Genomic DNA, 17,199 nt, shown 5'->3' with positions numbered 1-17,199 from the left:
GCACAATGAAGTCAACAGCGATAAGAAACGAGGGCTCGTCCGGGATTTGAACCCGGGACCTCTCGCACCCTAAGCGAGAATCATACCCCTAGACCAACAAGCCACAAATCCCGTTCACGTCCCACTGTTCGTCGACCGGAGGCGTAATTACGTGATAGAAAGGAAAAGGCTTGTCAAGATACAAATATAGGCTCGTGTGTGATAGTTGTAATAGCAAACCGCACAGCACAATGAAGTCAACAGCGATAAGAAACATGGGCTCGTCGGGGTTTCGAACCCGGGACCTCTCGCAACCTAAGCGAGAATCATACACCTAGACCATCGAGCCACAAATCGCATCCACGTCCCAGTGTTCGTCGACCGGAGGCGTAATTACGTGATAGAAATGAAAAGGCTTGTCAAGATACAAATATAGGCTCGTGTGTGATAGTTCTAATAGTAAACCGCATGGCACAACGAAGTCAACAACGATAAGAAACGAGGGCCCGTCCGGGATTTGAACCCGGGACCTCTCGCACCCTAAGCGAGAATCATACCCCTAGACCAACGAGCCACAAAACCCAGCCACGTCCCACTGTTCGTCGACCGGAGGCGTAATTACGTGATAGAAAGGAAAAGGCTTGTCAAGATACAAATATAGACTCGTGTGTGATAGTTGTAATAGCAAACCGCATAGCACAATGAAGTCAACAGCGATAAGAAACGAGGGCTCGTCCGGGATTTGAACTCGGGACCTCTCGCACCCTAAGCGAGAATCATACCCCTAGACCAACGAGCCGCAAATCCCATCCACGTCCCACTGTTCGTCGACCGGAGGCGTAATTACGTGATAGAAAGGAAAAGGCTTGTCAAGATACAAATATAGGCTCGTGTGTGATAGTTGTAATAGCAAACCGCATGGCACAATGAAGTCAACAACGATAAGAAACGAGGGCTCGTCCGGGATTTGAAGCCAGGACCTCTCGCACCCTAAGCGAGAATCATACCCCTAGACCAACGAGCCACAAATCCCATCCACGTCCCACTGTTCGTCGACCGGAGGCGTAATTATGTGATAGAAAGGAAAAGGCTTGTCAAAATACAAATATAGGCTCGTGTGTGATAGTTGTAATAGGAAACCGTATAGCACAATGAAGTCAACAGCGATAAGAAACGAGGGCTCGTTCGCGATTTGAACCCGGGACCTCTCGCACCCTAAGCGAGAATCATACCCCTAGACCAACGAGCTTTTTTTTTTTTTTTGAACAAAATAACTTTATTTCGCTCACTATGTGATTTACATCAGTGCTAGATGAATATTTACATTATGAATATGCAACCGTGAGATTTACAGTGAATTGTGTCTTTTTGTAACAAGCTTCTCACATACGGATGTAAGCCAAGTTGGAGTCTCGTTTCTGTGTCGTGCCATTGTCATCATACCTGAAAGCTCTTTTCGTAAGAAGAACATGGGAGGCACCAGAGGTTCCTCATTTCGATCCAGCATGCGTACCTTCCATAAGGAAAACATAGCAATAACACATATAACATCATATCTCGGACCATTCTTCTCAATTAAGGGGAGAAAGCGTATTGTATGAGGGTTTAGCCTGAGCCGTGCATCGATAGCCCTACTTAAATCATCCCACAGGAAAGCTGCCTCCGTACACTCAATAAACACATGGTCTATAGTCTCTGGTACTTTACAATATCTGCAATCTGTACTCCATGGTACGAATATGCCTTTTTGTTCAAGCCACGTTTTTACGGGCAGCGTACCAGTATGCAGCTTAAAAAAGAACGTTTTGAGATTGGGTCTGATTGGCATCCTTTTTACCCTGCACAGTATATCTTTTCCAGGCCACTCATGTGGGATGCTCCTATACAGTGGAATTGGGAACAACACGTTGATCAGGTCTCCATACAACTGTTTTTTTGACACAAACATAATGTAATCGCATGAAAATCTCGCTAAACAAAACTGGACGCTTTCTATAACTTCTCTGAAGAATCCGCTGGGTGTAACATGACGTACCCTTGTTGCAACTGTTATATGAGGCAAATGATCTAGCGCTATGCACTGCTTCACATGCTCTAGCAGAGCGTGTGCCTTAGTCCGGTAAAACAAAACCCTCATTACAACCTTCTTAACAAAGACATGCTGCAAGCCCAACCCGCCACATTCCAACGTTTTGAACAAGTTGTTCCTAGACATCGGTTGAAACGAAGAACCCCACACAAAAGTAGCAAAAATCCTGTGCATTTTTTGTATATTCGCGCGAGAGCAATGCATAACATGCAGCAGATATGTGATCCTAGCAAGCATGAAAATATTACAAATACTTGCACGTTGAAAGATAGAAAGCGTGGTTTGCTTCCACACGAAGGCTTGTTTACGCAATCTACTTGTGATCTCATTCCACATGCCGTTCGTGTTCTTGCTCTCTCCTAAGGGGGCTCCTAGGTACGTCCCAGGCACAGTTTGCCATGTTATACCAGCGTACATATCTGGGGTTGTTCCCCAGACCCCGCCCCATATTCCAAGGGATTTTTCTTTCTTTACACTGGCACCGGATACAGAACAAAAATCCTCAATTTTTTCAAACACCATATTCACACTTTGCTTGTTTTCCACCACTACAGCAATGTCATCTGCGTACGCAAGCACTTTTACCTCTGAACTACCTAATTTGAACCCTTTCATGTTTACACAACTGATAATTTCCTGGCATAGCGGTTCTAGATATATGGCAAAAAGCAAGGGGGAAAGGGGGCATCCCTGTCTCACCGATGATTTAACAGGTATCGGGTCACTACAATTACCGTTTAAAATCAGCTTCGTTGACACGTCATCATAACACAACCTGAGCCTGCCTGTAATTATGTCACCAAAACCAACTTTCTTTAGCACCGAGAATAGGTATGCATGGTTAACTCTATCAAATGCCTGGGACAGGTCTACTTGAACAACACCAACTTGATCACCTTCCGTTCTTGCAATGTCCAGAATAGTTCGAAGCACGTGAATATTCGTTTGAATGCTACGTCCTTTGATGGCGCACACCTGATGATCCCCGACTGCTGATTGTATCACTTTTTGAATTCTTGCCGCAAGCACTTTTGCATAAACTTTGTAGTCCACGTTACACAGGGTTATCTGTCACCTGGGGCACCTTTCCCGGCGCTACCTTTTTCGGAATAAGCACAGTATGTGTACGGCGAAACGATGAACAGAAGGTGCCAGTTTCCTCAGCTTCTCGGTAAACGTTCCACAGTATCGAGGCGATGTGATCGCTGAACTTTTGGTAAAGTTCAGCACTGATGCCATCAGGTCCTGGGGTTTTGTTTTTAGTGAGCGAGCGTATGGCGGCGAGGACCTCTTGTCTCGTGATGGGGGTCTTCTAGAAACTGCTGTTGTTCTCCATCCAAAGTCAGTAATTTCAACTCTCCCAGTTTTTCATCTATATCCACCTGCAGTCCATGGGTCATGCCCAGTAGTTTCGTATAGTGACCAGCAAAGGCCGCCTGTATGTCCTCCTCCTGACTGATTACTTTGCCTTGATATTCAATATTATCTATCTTTTTTCCGCTTCCGTGTTGTCGTTCCTTATAGAGATACTTCTTGCTAGGAGTTTCGTCCGGTAGAAAATAGCGCATTCTGGACCTTACACGAGTACCTTCCCATTTGCATTCATTAATGAGTTACAGCTCCAATTTTATTGCTTCCGTTTCTTGATGGAACTCTCCTGGGTTTAAAGATTCTAGCTGTATTATTTTAGACAGTCTTCTTTTGAGTCCCTCCCCCTGTCCCTTACGGGCATACGCCAGCACATTACTTCTTTGTATCGCGTAGGCCCTAAGTTTCAGCTTAAAGTCTTCCCAGGCCAAGGACCACGACGACGCGGAAGTTACAACTTCCACAATTTGGTCTTTGACAAAATTGACAAATGCCTCGTCTTCCAGAAGCTTACAATTGAGTTTCCACAGCTTCCATGGGTTACCTTCTGTTTTCTTTTTCTTCTGCGTCTCACCGAGCGTAGCAACAACCATGCAATGGTCACTAAAGTACACCGGATGTACGCTGTATTTGGTTACAATTGGGCTTCTTCCCATTGAAGTATATATGCGGTCAAGTCTGGCATGCGAACGGGATTGGAAGTGCGTAAACACAGTGGTTGTCTTTGCATCATCTTCAAGGACATCTTGCATATTATGACTTTCGGGAATGCCCTCCAACGTAGCCGTGCTAGCATCACGTTGCGCACAGTTGCTGCTCCTGTCTGTGTCTTTAAGCGTACAATTAAAGTCTCCCAGTAGGACGGTATTCCCCGTGCTACTAATCAGTTTTCCAATGCCTTCGAAGAAGATCTTCCGTTCCATCACAACATTCGGTGCGTAAAGGCAGATAAACCGCCACAACTCGTTTTCAATCTGCACATCAAGGCAAGCTATTCTTCCATCGTTATCAGTTTGGTAAGACACGGGTATCAAGTAATCAGTTTTCTTCAACAATAAAATACATCCAGCTGAGGGTCCGACAGCATGACTCACTACAACATCATAATCTTTATGAAAAATATATTCGATTAGTCTAGTGGTATCTTCTTCCGTGCTAATTTTCGTTTCTTGAATAGCTAGGACGTCGATGTGTGAATAATGCTCTAGGAAACGTTTGAGTTGATACTGTTTCTTCCTAGCATTCAGTCCTCTTATATTTAGTGTAGCGACAGTTATATTTTTACCACTCATTTAGATGTGATGAAGAATCCACTAGACTTACGAGTGCTACGTCTTGCTGCATCCCCTCATATCCATCGGAACCGAGTCTACTCTGCTGTTAAGAAGCTCGCATCGTCAAGTCGTGATGCTCCTACTTCATCCAGTGGCGGCATAAGGGATGAACGAGTTTCAGTCTTTCGTCTTTTCCGCTCTGTTCCTACTATCATTTTCCCATTTCTTTCTTCCTGGGTGTGGTCGGATAGATTGTCCTCCATTACGCTGTTCCCTTCGGCAGTACTCATCTCCAACTCGTTTAGACCACACAGCTGTTCATCTACTTTCTTATCTCCACTTTCCACGTTGCTGACAAGATTAGCTTCATTCCCTTCGCAGTTCCCAGTCGTTACAACCAACTGACTTGCTTGTTCTGTCTCTTCGACATCCATGATATGCTCTTCTGTTGGTGTCGGTTGCGGTTGCCTCAGTCTCGATGCATATGTTACCACGCACTCTTCCTCATCGTGACCGTACTTTCTGCACGTCTTACACCATGGCGTGTGGCACTGTCTACGAATATGTCCGAGCTGCATACATTTCAGACACAGAGGTGGCCTTCCGTTCACAGCAAGTAACACGCGAGATCCGCCAATCTGCATTAGATGGGGCAACACATCCACAGTCCCACCATCTTTCATCCGTAATGTTATCAGTCTCGTTGTCGATTCCACTCCTTCAAAAAAAGATGCCGCCCACTTCTCCCGTTTTATCTCGGTAACCTGGCCATATCCAGCCATCGCTTTACGAATGTCGTCATCACTTGTATTTCCGGATACCCAATGTAGCTTGATCTTGACTTCCTTCTTGTTGGGATCAATAACTAGGCAGCGTCTTCCCTTAACCTTTACCTCCTTTCTAGACAGAAGCCGTTCTTTCTCCGCTCCAGAGTGAAAACGAATCATCCACACGTGGTTATATTGGAAGACTCCGAAGGTAGCCACTTCTTCTTTCCTCACAATATCTTTTAGGGCTTCTCCAAAATGGTCTACATAGTAGGGTCTAGCCCTGGGATCCGCGTGCAAAAATAGCGTATTCAAAGATGAAATACCTGTAGGTAACGTCGGCAGAATTGTCACATAGCGATCCTCGTTCCTCAGACACCCGGCTAGGCTTAGCCATGCTAGTCGCTCCAACGGAGCTCAAGGTACCTGCGACTGCACTCATCGAATGCCGGAAGCAGAATCCCCCCTAGACCAACGACCCAAGCAGCACAATGTACTGAAAGTCGAGTGCAATAGGGGTGGACGGTATGTGTCTTATCAATGTTCTTTAGTTTCGCGAGTCTGTTCGAGGCCTCCCACCTACCCGTCCACCCCTGTTGCACTCGACTTTCAGTACATTTTGCTGCTTGGGGAACCACAAATCCCATCCACGTCCCACTGTTCATCGACCGGAGGCGTAATTACGTGATAGAAAGGAAAAGGCTTGTCAAGATACAAATATAGGCTCGTGTGTGATAGTTGTAATAGCAAACCGCATAGCACAATGAAGTCAACAGCGATAAGAAACGTGGGCTCGTCCGGGATTTGAACCCGGGACCTCTCGCACCCTAAGCGAGAATCATACCCCTAGACCAACGAGCCACAAATCCCATCCACGTCCCACTGTTCGTCGACCGGAGGCGTAATTACGTGATAGAAAGGAAAAGGCTTGTCAAGATACAAATATAGGCTCGTGTGTGATAGTTCTAATAGCAAACCGCATAGCACAATGAAGTCAACAGCGATAAGAAACGAGGGCTCGTCCGGGATTTGAACCCGGGACTTCTCGCACCCTAAGCGAGAATCATACCCCTAGACCATCGAGCCACAAATCTCATCCACGTCCCACTGTTCGTCGACCGGAGGCGTAATTATGTGATAGAAAGGAAAAGGCTTGTCAAGATACAAATATAGGCTCGTGTGTGATAGTTCTAATAGCAAACCGCATGGCACAATGAAGTCAACAACGATAAGAAACGAGGGCTCGTCCGGGATGTGAACCCGGGACCTCTCGCAACCTAAGCGAGAATCATACCCCTAGACCAACGAGTTTTTTTTTAACCATTTATTTAAAACCGCATTGTACACACACTTTTTTTTCCGCTCCCTGGAGCGAGAAAGATGCGGGCGTGAGACCCCTTGTCTAAAAGCAAGCTTGTGTGCGACAGAAGTTGCTCGTAGAGCTCCTATACTGTGCGCTGCCTCGTTCCATGACTATTCAGTCATTTCTGGTTCCCCTGCAGTTCCTACCACCGCGGATATGGAGCTTTCCTCAACCTCTCCTTTAGCTTCAGCCAAGGTCGTCCTGCGTCCAGATCTTTTGCTTCTATCACACTGATTGTGATGATCAGTGCACTTACGAACACATTCCATGGAGACCTGATGTCCGCCACACAGTTATAGAATTCCATCCTATGTCTCCAAATCGCATATAGCCCGAGAAGCACTATAATGTCCATCGCCCCCTCGCATTTGTCACTGCTAACCCTGAGGAACCTGAGGTCATTCCATTCCAGTTGTGTGTCTGATCCGACGAAGGTTGTTAACGCCGCCCAGAACTGAATAGCTTTCCGGCATCCCATAAAGACGTGCGGAAGGGTTTCATCCTCTTGATAGCAGCTGTCACACCGGAGTGACCACGGGACGAAGAATCCTTTGCTTTTCCGCCACACTTTGACGGGCAATGTTTCCGTATGAAATGACCAAAAGAAATCCTTGGCCGATGTTGACACCGGGAAGCTTCTAACTCTGCACAGAACATCTGCTTCTTTCCCCAACCGAACGCTTCTGTAACGGGGAAGCGGCAGCAACAGGCTGATAGTGTCCCAATAAAGTTTCTTCTTTTTTACTGATGATAGATATTCCCAAGAATATCTTTCAGTGAAGAATCGGACAGCTTTGGCTATATCTCTATAAAACCGCAGAGCTGCTGACGGTTTCAGGACACGAGCTGTGGTCACTATCCATTCCAACAGATAGACAGCTCCGATGTTTTGTATCGCTCCCCTGAGTACCTCGTTCTTCTGGTCTCGGAAGTAAATGAACTTATGCACCAATAACTTCACAGCAACGTTGACTAGCCCGAGACCGCCTTGGGATAGGGGATGAAAGAGATTCTCCCTTCGCATTTTCTCCATTTGCGAATTCCATATAAACGTCGCAAAAGTTCGGTGCACTTTGTGCGTGGTTGCTGAATCGCACGGACCAACCTGTGCATGGTAGAGTACCACTGGGTATAACGCCGTGTTACAAACGAAACTACGGTTGAAAACCGATATTCTTCTGCCATTCCAATGACGCAGCTGTGTTTGGAGACCTCTGGTCCTGGCCTGCCAATCTTCTTTGAGTACAGCCATTGTTGTAAATCGGATACCGAGGTATCTTCCCACCGCAGTCGACCAGGTTGCGCCCACGAAATCCCTCGGTGCGCTGTCCCATTGTCCTAACCATGAACCAAACGTTTTTTTCAGATTGAGGGCAGCTCCCGATGCAGCGCAGAAATTCTTAATGTGTCCCACTGCCCTCGCAATCTGGCTTTTGGAAGTACATATGACGGCCACATCATCCGCATACGCCATAAGTTTTATTTCTATCTGCTGCAACCGCAGACCTTGAATCATTTCTTCATTTATAATCTTTCTGCACAGCGGCTCAAGATACAAGGCGAATAGTACAGGAGATAACGGGCACCCCTGTCTGACCGATCACTGTAGTGGGATGCTCTTCGTTTTCTCGCCGTTGATGAGAAGGTTCATAACTAGTTCCTTGTAGCAGATTTCTACCCAGTTTTGTACGTAATCCCCGACCTCGCACCACCGAAGCAATGCAAACAGGAAATCATGTCGTACACGATCAAATGCTCTGCTTAGGTCTGCTTGTAAAACTGCTGAAGCGGGACCCGTTGTGCTAGCACCCTCACAAATTGTTCTCATCATATGAAGGTTTGTTGCGATCGATCGTCCCTTGATGCCATACGTCTGGTGTTCGCCAATGATGTCACGAAGTACATACGCGAGACGCTCAGCCAAGATTTTTGCCAAGACTTTATAGTCCGTTGTTAGTAGGCTAATTGGCCTGTAGTCACTCACTTCAGGAATTTGCTCGTGTTGTGTCTTCTTTGGAATAAGTACTACCAAAGCGCGTCTCACGGAAGGTGGAAGAAGTTTCCTGCTGTGTATATCATCAAACACATTCACTATAACAGGAGCGAGGTCCTCGCAGAATTTAATGTAGAAACTGGAGCCTATGCCGTCGATGCCGGGCGCTTTGTTTTTCTTGAGCTTCTTGATAGCTCTTTCCACTTCCGACTTTGTTATGGGAGCATTAATTACATCCCTTTTCTCCTCGCTGATTTTTGAGAGCATGGCACTATACTGACCAAAGTTTTCTCTTACCGAACACTGTTCTTCAAACAGGTTTTGATACGTATTCAGGAATTCTTCTTCGATCCGAGAGGCGTCTTCAATAACTTCTGACCCTTTCCTTATTCTTCTTATAGAATTGTTATTAGCCCGTTTCTTCTCCAACGTTCTAAATACTTTAGCTGGCCTCTCCTCACTTTCTAACGTCGTTACTCTGCTTCTGATCATTGCACCTCGGTAGTGCTCTAACTTCAACTTGAAGATACTCTTTTTGCATTGACGTATATCCTCAATGAACATACCAGGGTTGCGTTCTTCCTCAACCACCAGCATCTTTAAGGTGTCTACCATCGCCTTTTCTTCTGCTCTTCTTTCAGCTGCTCTTAGCTGACTGTACCGGACAGCAATTCTTTTAACGTCCGCCTTAAATAACTCCCAGCGACAGGCGTCCACGCTTTCTTCTATCACTTCTCTTATTTTCTCTTTAATCTCCGCGATAAAACTTTCGTCCTCCAGTATGCTTTCGTTGAATTTCCATGGAAGATCACTACTGTTTCGTGTTACCCTGTTTTGCAGTTTAGTTAGTTCCGCCGTAACCAACCCATGGTCAGACATGAAGAGTGGCGTGACGTTGTACCTCGCGTCTGCCGTATCTGTCTCATCAGAAACATAGATTCTGTCGAGCCTCGCGTGACTGGTGCCCTGCCAGTGTGTGTATTTCACCTTGCATTCAGGAGCAACATACATAAAATCAATAAGGTTGTTTTCCTCGATGATTTTCCTCAGTTCACTTGTGCTACCATCGTTAATCGCACCTTTCCCAGTCTTATCTGACACTGTCAACACACAGTTAAAGTCGCCACACAGGAAAACTTTTGCTGGGGTATCCAAGAAATCCTTGAGATAGCGGAAGAATTGCTTTCGCTCGGAGGCGTCATTCGGGGCGTATATCGAAATAAATCTAATCATATCATCGTTCACCAAGCAGTCCACCGCACTGACCCTCCCACCTTCGTCGTGTCCTATATCGGGGATGACTCGCAGCCATTCATTCCTGCGCACAAGGATTGCCGTTCCCCCACTCCCGCTGCTAGCACGTGAATGGAAAACTTGAAAGCTCTGTTTGAAAAACTGGATGAGATAATCCTCTTCCTCCACTGACGTGATCTTGGTTTCTTGGATGCACATTATATCAATTTTCTGTTTAATCAGTAAGTCCAGTAGCTACTGTTTTCGGTTCCTGGAGATTAAGCGTACAACGTTTAAAGTTGCTACTAATAACTTAGCCGTCATTGTTTTTTTGGCTGTATCTGAGCTTTCCCACGATCCCTTGGGTCGTATGGTATATTTGGTTTTACATGTTTTTTGAACTTCCCACCTGTCCTCTTCCGTGAGGCCCATGACTCCACTGGAGTTAAGGTGTTCTTCCAATCTTCTACGGTTTCCTCTTGTAATGCCTGATCACTTCTTATTTCTCTTTTCTCTTTTTTTCACTGTCCAGCTCGGTATGTTCCTCCTCACAACTCTGTTCGCGGAAGCTACTAGAATGAACGTCCCGCAGATCTTCTTCATGCGTTGTTACTTGCGCTTCAAGGAGCTTTCTGTCATCGTCGACTTTACTGCTGGTCGCACCGGTTACTGCATCACCCTCCTTATCCGCCTCTTGTTTGTCTTGTTGAATTTCTTCCATATCGGCCTCGTCCATGAGGTTCTCATCAGCTTCTTCACGCACCTCCTTCGTTACAGACGCATAGGAGCGTACACAGCTTTCATCATCATGTCCATATCGTCGACATTTACTACATCTCGGAGCCCTGCATTGTCTCCTGACATGACCCAGCTCCCTGCACCGCAGGCATAGGGGGAGTCTTCCAGGTATTGACACAAGAACCGATTTCCCACACAACCTCATCTGGTGAGGGATAATGTCCACCGTCAGGCCTTCTTTGAGTTTCATTTTAAGTACCCTTGTTGTCGATTCAACGTCATGAAAGTAGTCGTCAGTCCATTTTTCTCGACTAACGATTATTTCCTGTCCGAACACCTCAAACGCCTTCCTTACACTGTCGTCGGGTACATGATAAGGCAACCAGTGCAGCTTCGCTACGATTTCCTGTTGACAACAGTCGATAATCAAGCAGCGCTTCCCCTTCACAATGCATTCTTTTGCATTGAGTAGCTTCTGTTTTGTTTCCTCGTTGTGCGTCGTTAAAAGCCAGATATGGTTCAACTGATAAACACCAAACGCCGCGATTTCCGTACCTTTGATCAGTTCTTTCAGCGCAGGTTTGAAGTCTTCCTTGCAGTAGGGTCGTCCGGTTATGTCACCATGCAGCACAACAGTATTTTTTCCAACTTTTCCAGCAGGCAAACTCGGCAGAAAAATTCTGTACTCCTGGCATTCCGTTGTCTTCATATTCACACCGTTTTCCCGGCTAAGCCTAGCCGTTGTTGTCACTCCATCGGAGCTCATGTTACCTGCGACCGTTCCGTACGAAACCGGAAGCAAGAATGCCCTAGACCAACGAGCTTTTATTTTTATTTATTTTTTTTCGCCACTTTTTTCGCTTTATTTTCCGTAAAAACCGTGATACAGGAGTCATACACAACCTGTGTACCTCCCAATTAAAATCATCTTTGCTTATTTAGCATGCCGCGTTCCAGGAAGTCCTAGCCACTTTTTGGATGATGTGCCGAAGGTCTTCGGGTTCAAGCGGGGAATTGCGGGTGCCAGCCGCTCCCAGTCCTCCTCGTTGTGGAGTTTGCCACTTCCCCTCAAAGATAGAGTCCACATTAGCTTCTCCCTCAGGTAGATGACCGCGGATTGCGCCCGGACATCACATTCTACACGAGCTGTTCTTTCCTTCCAGAGAGCATATAGTCCAGCCATCACTAGGACGCTTAGCAGTTCTGCACGGCTGTTGTCCCCAAAGGTGAGAAACTTTAGAGCCTCGTAGTCTATTTCCTCGTTGAGGTGAAAGGAAGCTCTCAGGTCACTCCAAAAGAGTACAGCCCTTCTGCATTCATAGAAAGTGTGGCGTAAAGTTTCCGCTTCCCCGCATATGTCACAGTATGCTGCTCGTGGAGAGAAAAAGACTTTGCCCTCTAGCCATTGCTTGGTGGGCAGTACTTCAATGTGGAAGCGGACGTAGAAGTCTTTGGTTGCGGTGGGAACGGGCGCCTTCCGGATCCTCTTCAGCACGTCCTGTTGCTTTACACTTGCGAACTGCTGCCGATATAGTGGCGGCGGAAATACACTGGTCACTGTGTCCCAATAGAGAGCCTTCTTTTTTACGGTCTCCAGATAGTCCCACGAAAAGCGTTCCTGAAAAAACTTTATGCTGCGTCCTGTGCTCTTGTAGAATGATAGCATGCCTGAATCTACGACGCAGTGCGCAGTGGAGACAATCCACTCCCCGAGGTGTTGTGTTCCCAGCCACTGTATAGCCGCTCGCAGCTCTGGCGTTCGTTGGTCCCGGAAATATAAAAAACGTTGCACCATTATTTTCAGTTCCAAGTTGACGACGCTCAGCCCTCCCGAATCCAGTGGCCAGTAGATGTTGGCTCTGCGCATGCGCTCAAATTTCGACTTCCACAGATAGGTGGCACATATTATGTGAAAGCGTTGCACTGAGATGTTGTCAATGTGGATTGCTTGTGCGGCATAGAGCACTGCCGGGTAGAGTACCGTGTTGCATATTAGGCTGCGATGTAACAGCGATAGCTCTCTTCCTTGATAAGGTTGAAGCCTTCCTTGCAGGGCATTTATCTTTCGCTTCCATACCTCCGTGTCCGTTGTTTCTGGATCCGGATTGATTCCCAAATATTTATCAAGTTCTTGTGACCACTCGATGCCCATGAAATTGGACGGCTTGCTTCCCCACTCGCCCAGCCAAGATCCCTTCGACTTACTCTTGTTTATTTCGGCTCCTGAAACCTCACAAAAGGTCTGGACGTGTGCCAGCGCCGCTATCACCTGTGCTTTGCTCTTGCAGATAAGGGTTACATCGTCGGCAAACGCCATGATTTTCATTTCTTCTCCTGACATCTTCAAACCGCTGATCTGGTTATCGTTTGCGATGAGGCGACATAGCGGCTCCAGATATAGTGAGAACAATGCGGGGGAGAGTGGGCACCCTTGACGCACCGATTTGGTAACTGGATATTTTGGGCCGACGCGTCCGTTCACAATAAGCTGTGCAGATATGTCTCTGTAGCATATTCCGATCCAATTTTCTAGTTCTTCGCCTGCGTTGATCCAGTGTAACAGCTCGAATAAGTATCCGTGTGATACTCTATCAAAAGCTTGCCTCAGATCTACTTGGAGAATGGCTAGTTGTTCTCCTGTTGCTCTAGCCAGTTCGCACACTGTCCGCATTATATGAAGATTTATAGCGATGGATCTTCCTCTAATGCCGTAAGTCTGGTGCCTGCCGATTATTTTCCATAACACACTTTCCAGCCGTCGAGTGAGCACCTTTGCCAGTATTTTATAATCAGTACATAGCAGACTTATCGGTCTCAGATCTGACACTGGTGGTATTTCTTCCAGGGTCGACTTCTTCGGAATTAGCACTGTGAAGCATTTCCGCATTGATGGTGGCAACAGTCCTCGTCTTCGGATGTCCTCGAAGACCGCTTCAAGCACCGGGCTCAATTCTGGCTGAAACGTTTTGAAGAAAGCTGCACCTAGACCGTCCGGCCCTGGGGCCTTGTTCCTTTTTAACTTTCTGATGACATATTCAATATCCTTCTCTCTTATCTTTCCTTGCACTTTTTCCCTCTCTTCTTCGTTGACCCTCGGCATGTGCTTAAATATTTCAGCACTCCTCGGTGGCAGGTCCTCAGCACTGTCGAACAAAGTCCTAAAGTGCTGATGCAGCGCGCCTTCCACAGCTTCTGTTCCTTCAACTACCACACCACTTATCCTTAGCTTCGAGATGTTGTTTCTCTGCACATTCTCTCTTTCCTTCGTTAGGAACACCTTAGTTGGCGTCTCGTCCCTTTCAACGACCTGTACGCGGCTGCGTACTTGTGCCCCCACGTACGCTTCACGCATGCTTTCCAGTAGCTGTTTCTTAATCCCTTTTATGTCTTCAGTGAAATAGCCTGGCGTCGCTTCCTCTTCTTTCAGTATTTTCATCAAGCTTTCCTTCAACGCTTTCGTTTTTTTCCTTCCTCGATCGTGCTCTTGCTTCGGAGTACTCGATGGCTCTCTCACGGACTTGGTGTTTAAAAGCTTCCCAGGCAGGAGCATCAGGCCCTTTCTCGCTTAAAGAAGCAATCATACTCTTGATCTCTTCTCTGAAGTCTTCCTCTTCGAGAATCTTATCATTCATTTTCCAGTAGAGATTTCTTCTCGGATTGCTTTCATTGCAGGGTTTATTTAGTTCTCCCGTAACTAAACCGTGATCCGTAAAAGCCAATGGAGTGACTTTATAGTTCGCTGTGTTCTTATAGAATTCTGCGGAGACATAAATTCGATCCAGTCTTGCATGTGAGCTTCCCTGCCAATGAGTGAACATCATTGTGGATACTTCTCTACCTATGGCCATGTCCTGTAGGTTGTGCTTCTGCAAGAGTGTTTTTAACTGTGCTACGCTGCTATCCTTCCTCGGTTTTTTGTATGTTCCGTCTTCTTTACGGCAGACGCAATTGAAATCCCCCGCCACTATCAGTTTGCTTTCCGTGTCTATGAAGTGAGTCAGGCTCGTCTCAAAAAACAATCTACGATCTGCATCTTCATTCGGGGCGTATACGCTTAGCACTCTGATTATCTCTCCGTTCCACATACAGTCAGCGCATACCACTCTTCCATTCTGCTCCAGATCACAATCTATCATTCTTATCTGTTTGCTTTTCCGAACCAGGATCGCTGTCCCCGCGCTTCCGTTGATACCTGTCGCATGCAGCACGATGAACCATTTTTTGAAGGCTTCCACAAAGTCACTCTCTTGTTCTTTTGTCGATATCTTTGTCTCTTGTATGCATATAATATCTAACTTTTCCTGTAGAATGACGGCTTTTAGCCACGTTTTCCTTTCCTTGCGCACGAGACTATTGACGTTCAGTGTTGCAATCTTTAGATGGGTTTTCATATTGGGGGGGGCTTCAAAAAGTTACTTTTTTCCCTCAGTAACCTTTGCCGCCTCTCTTCCGGTGTCATTGTAGGCGTCGGCGAAAACCTGGACTTTTTCAGGTTCGAACCTATTTTTTTCCATTTTAAGTCGTTCCTTCCTCGTTCATGCTTGCTGCTTCCTTCTTTGCTTCCTACTATCGTTTCTGCCGCACATTGGCTGTTTTCTTCCACTTTTTCCTTTTCTGATGAGAGCATAACCTTATCACCCTGGTCGCATTTTCGTTGAGATCCCCTCACTTCGTCGGCCTGTGAATATGCAGTAGTTTCCTGACATTTTGCACCTTCCGTTATTTCTGGGAGTTGCTGAGGCGGTCTTGCTTGTTCTGGTAGGACTTCAGCGCGGTCGTCTTCGTCTGTCTCCCTTCTTAGCTTCCCCTGCTTCTCCGAACCGTTGTCATCCTCGACCTTCGCCACACTGATGACTACGGCTCCGATGCTCATCGGTTCCTGCCTGCTGGACGAGTGGTGAAAGTTATCTTCCTCGACTTGCTTTAACGTCGATTCCCGATCCTCCGTCATTCCGACGCTCTGCTCACATTGCTTTCCTGCACCATCCCTGTTCCTCGCTGACTCACTCTCCTCAACATCCATAAGGTCCGCCATCATCGCATGTTCCACTGCTGCTCTTGTTTTGGACGCGTATGTGCTTACACAATCGTCTGCCTCGTGACCGAAGCTTTCGCATGTTCCACACCACGGCGATCTGCACGTTCTGCGGACGTGGCCCACTCTCTTACATCGTAGACACAAGGGTGGCCTCCCAGGGATGTCGATTAAAACTTGTCCTCCCAGAATCCTCATGAGATGGGGAATACTTTCTACGCTAACGCCTTCCCGCAGGACTAGTGACACTTTCCGCGTCGTAGTTTCTGCTCCAGCAAAGGCAGTCGATCGCCATCTTTCTCTCTCAATTCTGTCAACTTTGCCATAAGCTTGCAGGGCATTTATCACCGCGGTGTCGGAAACATGCATGGGGAGCCAATGGACCGATACACTTACTTCCTTCTGGTTTGGATCCAGAATGATGCATCTCTTCCCTTTCACCTTGATCTCTTTTTTCGCGGCTAGACGTTCTTTCGAAAGTCTCGAATGAAGCGTCAATGCCCACACATGGTTATATAGATAGACACCAAACTGGGCCACATCGTCCTTTTCGATTACACTGAGCACGCCCTCGCCGAAATCATCTGCTCGATATGGTCTTCCCGAAGGGTCCGCGTGAAGAAATAAAGTGTTCAGCGAGATGTTTCCCGTTGGCAGACTTGGCAACAAAAGCCTGTAGTTGTCTGGAGTCGATGCTGTCAAAGCTGTCGTGGGATCCCGGCTAGGCCTAGCCGTAACAGGCGCCGCTCCCTCGGAGCTCATGTTTCACACGTCCGTATGCTTTCGCAGCCGGAAGTAGAAACCCCCCTAGACCAACGAGCCACAAATCCCATCCACGTCCCACTGTTCGTCGACCGGAGGCGTAATTACGTGATAGAAAGGAAAAGGCTTGTCAAGATACAAATATAGGCTCGTGTGTGATAGTTGTAATAGCAAACCGCATGGCACAATGAAGTCAACAACGATAACAAACGAGGGCTCGTCCGGGATTTGCACCCGGGACCTCTCGCACCCTAAGCGAGAATCATACCCCTAGACCAACGAGCCACAAATCCCATCCACGTCCCACTGTTCGTCGACCGGAGGCGTAATTACGTGATAGAAAGGAAAAGACTTGTCAAGATACAAATATAGGCTCGTGTGTGATAGTTGTAATAGCAAACCGCATGGCACAATGAAGTCAACAACGATAACAAACGAGGGCTCGTCCGGGATTTGCACCCGGGACCTCTCGCACCCTAAGCGAGAATCATACCCCTAGACCAACGAGCCACAAATCCCATCCTGGTCCCACTGTTCGTCGACCGGAGGCGTAATTACGTGATAGAAAAGAAAAGGCTTGTCAAGATACAAATATAGG

The 17,199-nt window shown here is 46.9% G+C and overlaps 8 non-coding genes across 8 annotated transcripts; all 8 read right to left on the bottom strand.

Moving 5' to 3' along the window:
• Positions 1 to 31: 31 nt before the first annotated feature.
• Positions 32 to 103, bottom strand: Trnap-agg (transfer RNA proline (anticodon AGG)). The gene has a single exon. It is a non-coding gene; the product is annotated as a tRNA-Pro (tRNA).
• Positions 104 to 481: 378 nt separating this feature from the next.
• Trnap-agg (transfer RNA proline (anticodon AGG)) lies at positions 482 to 553 on the bottom strand. Its single transcript has one exon. It is a non-coding gene; the product is annotated as a tRNA-Pro (tRNA).
• A 153-nt stretch (positions 554 to 706) lies between these two features.
• Positions 707 to 778, bottom strand: Trnap-agg (transfer RNA proline (anticodon AGG)). Its single transcript has one exon. It is a non-coding gene; the product is annotated as a tRNA-Pro (tRNA).
• Positions 779 to 931: 153 nt separating this feature from the next.
• On the bottom strand, positions 932 to 1,003 carry Trnap-agg (transfer RNA proline (anticodon AGG)). Its single transcript has one exon. It is a non-coding gene; the product is annotated as a tRNA-Pro (tRNA).
• A 5,263-nt stretch (positions 1,004 to 6,266) lies between these two features.
• Positions 6,267 to 6,338, bottom strand: Trnap-agg (transfer RNA proline (anticodon AGG)). Its single transcript has one exon. It is a non-coding gene; the product is annotated as a tRNA-Pro (tRNA).
• Positions 6,339 to 6,491: 153 nt separating this feature from the next.
• On the bottom strand, positions 6,492 to 6,563 carry Trnap-agg (transfer RNA proline (anticodon AGG)). Its single transcript has one exon. It is a non-coding gene; the product is annotated as a tRNA-Pro (tRNA).
• Positions 6,564 to 16,814: 10,251 nt separating this feature from the next.
• On the bottom strand, positions 16,815 to 16,886 carry Trnap-agg (transfer RNA proline (anticodon AGG)). The gene has a single exon. It is a non-coding gene; the product is annotated as a tRNA-Pro (tRNA).
• Positions 16,887 to 17,039: 153 nt separating this feature from the next.
• Trnap-agg (transfer RNA proline (anticodon AGG)) lies at positions 17,040 to 17,111 on the bottom strand. Its single transcript has one exon. It is a non-coding gene; the product is annotated as a tRNA-Pro (tRNA).
• Positions 17,112 to 17,199: the final 88 nt, after the last annotated feature.

The sequence above is a fragment of the Ornithodoros turicata genome, chromosome 1 (assembly GCF_037126465.1).
Source record: "Ornithodoros turicata isolate Travis chromosome 1, ASM3712646v1, whole genome shotgun sequence".
Classification (NCBI taxonomy): domain Eukaryota; kingdom Metazoa; phylum Arthropoda; class Arachnida; order Ixodida; family Argasidae; genus Ornithodoros; species Ornithodoros turicata.
The sequence above is the reverse complement of the archived record's forward strand: the minus strand, read 5'-3'. Positions and strand labels throughout refer to the sequence as shown.